Raw genomic sequence first — 5,082 nt, 5'->3', positions numbered from 1 at the left:
CTGCCCCAATTATTTAAATTAGTCTTGCAATTCGAAGAGTTTTCTATGTCAGTACCAATTACAAAGAGCAAAAATGAGTCAGATCCACGTCTAATACACATCAAGATACACCAATTTACACCAGATGATTATCTGGCCTCAGAACACTTTAAATGCCAAGCCCCTCTTTATATCTCAGAAAAATTGCATAGACCCCTCTTTAGTCATTAGTATTAGGTCCAGCAGATAATTCAAGAATAAAAATAACGACTTTCTAACTAGATAATTTCAAAGAAAAAAGGCCGGTAATCAGGGACACTTACACTCAATGTTGCCTTCGCCTCTCCTTTCATACATGCAAATAAAAATACCAAATTGAACACAAATGTGTCTAATTTTTAAATAACTCGAGAGCAATTTCCTGTCATAAATAATTTTCAGATAGATTCTGATGAAAAATTACTGTCATATTTCCACAAGGGAATTCAAATCAATGATATTACTGGAACTAGAAGCCAGTGTGCTGCCCTCTGGACAGACTAAATGCAAGTTGTTTTCCAAACTGCTGAAGTCAGAAGAAAAAAGTTATTCTGTTATTAAAAGAGCCTGGTTTTACTAAATAGTGAATATAACAGCACCTGATCCTCATGTGTGTCTTTTTGAAGTAGAGAACTCTGATCCTCCAACAAAGTAAGGGAGGCAGACACTGTAATCATCAATTACATCGTCAGAGAGAGCAAATTACATATTAGCGACCGAACCCAAACGAGCTGAGGAAAACTGACACTAAAAAAGAAACGGCTCCCTTCACTTGCTTCCCTGCTGCACAGATAAAACAGGAATTGATCTTTCACAATTTAAATTAAAAGTAGGAGGAAGAGAAAATACAAGACATTCTGGGAACATTCTCCTCTGACTTAGAATTTGGAAAGGATTTTACTCCCACATAAAATAGAGGTCACTCCTTATACGATGGAAATATTTTAGATGTGTTCAACACTTCATAGAGAGAGAGATGATTGAGGCAAGATTTAAATAAAATATGAACTGATGAAAAAAACACAGAAAAGAGATAGAATATATTCTTGCAGAGGGAAATACTCTGGTACCTTTACATTATATATGTTTTCATTCCACAGCAGCCCTATTCAAATATTGGATAAATGAACTCAGGTGATGAATGCATCATTAGCCCACATTTTACCTGCTTTCATTTTAGCTCTGTGGTGGGTTGACCCTGGCTGGGTGCACACCAAAACCACTCTGTCACTGCCCTCAGCTGGACAGGGGACAGAAAATAAAACAAAAAGCTCATGGGTGAGGAGAGATCAGTCATCAGTTATGGTTATAGGTAAAACAGACTGGGCTGGCATTGGCTCTGTGGGACGTGGGGGAAGCTCCCAGCAAGCCTCTCACAGAAATTACCCCACTACCAAGACCCTGCCATGAAGATCCAATCCGAGCTGCTAGAAACAAGAGTGTTAGAATAAATGAAATTTATTTAAAGTGTGGATTTCTATGGACTTTGTATTCAGAGAGTTACACCAAGCACATCAGAAGAAGGAGGCTGATCTACAGATGCACCACAACTGAGATTTTGTTGTAAAATTCTGGTGTTACTGAAATCTGAATCATAAAAATTGACCTTTTTTCATTCCAAAGCATCCTAATATTTTTCCTTATAGATCATAGTGCAAGTATTACATTAAACATAATGGCCATTATTTATTCTACGTCTTTAATTGCCTAATCTTAGAACTCTTAGCAGAAGCGCCAGAAGTTATATTTTTATCATGCACTGAACCTGTCCAAACAACAAATAACTCTTGACTGTTGCAATGTGCATTTCCCTTCTGTATCTCTGTAAATCAGTTAATGCTGAGAAGCCTCCACGATGACATTTCAGAAATACACAAATATATACAAGGTAGTTTAAATAAAAAGCACTTAGAAAAGCGATAAGCCTACACTTTACAAGAACATGGATTCATTTGGTGAGGAGCTGTGCTATTTACAAGCAGCTTGACTCACTGCATGTGAAAAATGGAGAGGCACTTGCTCTCTGCCTCAATGGATTCCTTGTAAACAAAGCATGATGCGTGCAGGAGATGTTCCTGTCACTGACTGAGCTCTGCCAGCCTTCCTGGGTTTTTCTGAAATGTGAAAGAATGTGGAAAATAAGGACTTAGACTTGAGTGTTGAGCCTCATATGCCCTGAAAACTCATGTTCTGTCCTGAACTGAAGCTTCCAGACATATCAAAACAAGATGCTGGTCAGCACAAGGCCTTTTAAAGAATTCAAGCAGTCTAAAGCTTGCTCACGGGTACTGAGCAGCTCCTCTGGAGCTCAGACCACAGCTCAGTAATGCTCACACAATACCCGTTTGCAATGCTGCCAAAATGAAACTCAGCAGGGAAAAAAAAAAATCCATTCCTTTTGCCAAACAAATGCTAAATGCATAAAATACAAGTATCCACAACACTCACACCTGACACTCAGAGTCAGCTTCCCCAGTGTTACATATCAAGCTGCTTGGAGAAGCTTATAAAGCTCATTCCTTAGGGTAATATTTTTTTAATGGGCAGCAAGTTTTGCCAGGCTTGTGCTGTTACCTAATATTTTCCCTGGCTGTGTGTCAGAGAAAGGTTTTTAAGGCTTATGTTAAGAAACGATGTTTAGAATGATGCCAGGCCAGGCCATGAGCTGTTCTTAATCCTTCATATGTTTGCTGACTCCCGCAGAGCTGTGTTAATTCACACCAGCTGAGCAGCTGTCCTACTCCAATCATGTCTTATCCCTAAATCTGAGAGAGGAGTTCTTCACCTAAAGCCATGTGGAGTCAGGCATGCACCTGGAAGAAATGAGAAAGTTCAATCCAAGACCAGGAATTGAACGTTTTTTGTTTCACTGTAGAATTGTCAGAACTCGTATCCCAACTTACAGCTTTGAGCACTACTGAAATTACTACGGCAGCATTTACCTGGGTATCTGAATCACACATTTAACAGACTCCTGACACTTAAACACATCCCTGGCAATTAATTTCAAATATTTGACATGTCAGGCATAAGATTAAGAGCTCCAGGCACTATGGAGCCCAAAATCTGTGTCCAGTGTCCCTCATGGTCATCCAGATCAGCTTCTCACATGAGAGATCCTCACACATGTACAAGTAGCATGACATGTGCCACAATCACTGATAATTTTGCCACCTAGCTGGGACAACAGGCTGGCTGGTACAGTGAAGGCCTAACTCTAGATGCCTCTGATAAATAAGGTGGAAAAAACCTGGAAATAAAGAATTAACTGAATTTACATTTCAAAGATTTGAAGCATTACTGGAAGCCATGGGATTGAAAAACCTTTAATCCTTCCTTTGTAGGATAAATATGAAAAAATTCTTGTTGTGAGCCCTGTCAAGTTATGGGGTGAAGTCAGTGGAAGGTTCTAATTGACTTCAGCTGTGGAATACATAAGGGATGATGAAGACACTCAAATGTTACAAAGAAAACTGATGAATTCTGGTTTACAGATTGCATGACGAAAGGGCTTTGTGAAAAATCCTCTCACATCACTCTCTAAAAAAAAGAGAAGAGCTCTGAAAATATTCATTCTCTTGGTAGCAGCTGAATACTTGCAGCAGTCAGGAAATGGAGCAGAAGCCTCTCTGCTACTGACACATCAGGTCTGAGTGACCTTGGGCACATATCACTTCACCTGTGTCGGTCCAGAAAGCCAACCCCACCTCTGAGGTAGGGCTGAGAATGGAGGGGTTTGTGAACTCTGAGATTCCTGCATAAAGGCCATTGTAGGTGATACTTGATACACTCAGAGCATTTTGTTGATGAACTGTTGATCAGGAGCTTCCAGGCTTTCTGCAGCATTGGCTCACTGGCTGTGCACGTCTCTGCACCAAAGGGAATAACCCCACAGGCACATTGTTTTCTCTCTATTCTTTTCTCTACCTATTGTTTTCTCTCTTCTCTTGGTTTCTTCACAGAGAGAATTGCTTTGGGAATTTAAAGCTACACTGCAAACCTCATCTCTCTACCTGCAAACCAAAACATTTTGCTGTTGTTAAAAGAAGAATAAAGATATCACTTAAGTTTATCTTTTTGCAACTGAACTTGCAGGATATGACTTGAAATGTGGGTGCATAGCTCCATATGCAGAAATACCCAATCTGCGGGCAGAAATACAGAAATAATGGAAAGGAGAAATCTATGCCTTAAAATCCTGATGGCTAGGAGAGGGAAAATCCTGTTTTTCCATATGTCTACACTGAATATAGTGAAAAAACATTGCTGCAGCTAATGATATTGAGTAACCTGGTCTAGTGGAAGGTGTCCCTGCCCACCACAGGGGGGGTTGGAACCAGATGATTTTTAAGGTCCCTTCCAACCCAAAACATCCCATGATTCTATGTAGGATAATGTCTATTTATTTAAATTATGCTGCCCTTTTACAATCTAATTATATTTTAAATCAAATCAATATTTTCTTTTAAAATTGAAGAACATTTGATATTTTTTTCTCCTCATGAAGTGTTTGACATTGATAACATCTACCTAGAAGAATAGTGGAACGTTTTGTCACATTTATTGTGATTGAGTGTAAGAAAGTTTCCCGACAAAAATAATCCAGGATTTTCACAAAGAAATACCAGATCACAAATGTTTCTCAGAAGGCAATGCCTCCTGCCTATAGAGAAAGGAAAATACCAGCTCCCAAAAGTCATGTCTTCACTTTTGATAACTACAGTTGTTTAGAATTGAAGTAGCTGACCAGAGATTTCCTCTGGGTGGGTCCATTGCTGCCGTTGTTTCTAAGCACTCAAACCCACAGATGATTTGAGCCAATACTGACCTTTAAATATCAGTTATAGCACTTTAGGATAAATGAGTGTTGCTACTTCAGAGCTGTGTGACACACACAGTGACCTGGGGAATGAGTGGCTGAGTTGCAGCACAATCAGTAGTAGCTCTGATTAATGAATAAATACAGATGGGACAAATGGGAAACACTTGAGCTTTCCTTTTTAAAAATGTCTCAGTCTACAAAAAACCAAGGGGACAAGGCATGACATTTTTAGCCTCTTTTCC

The sequence above is a fragment of the Corvus moneduloides genome, chromosome 14, assembly GCF_009650955.1.
Source record: "Corvus moneduloides isolate bCorMon1 chromosome 14, bCorMon1.pri, whole genome shotgun sequence".
Taxonomy (NCBI): domain Eukaryota; kingdom Metazoa; phylum Chordata; class Aves; order Passeriformes; family Corvidae; genus Corvus; species Corvus moneduloides.
The sequence above is the reverse complement of the archived record's forward strand: the minus strand, read 5'-3'. Positions refer to the sequence as shown.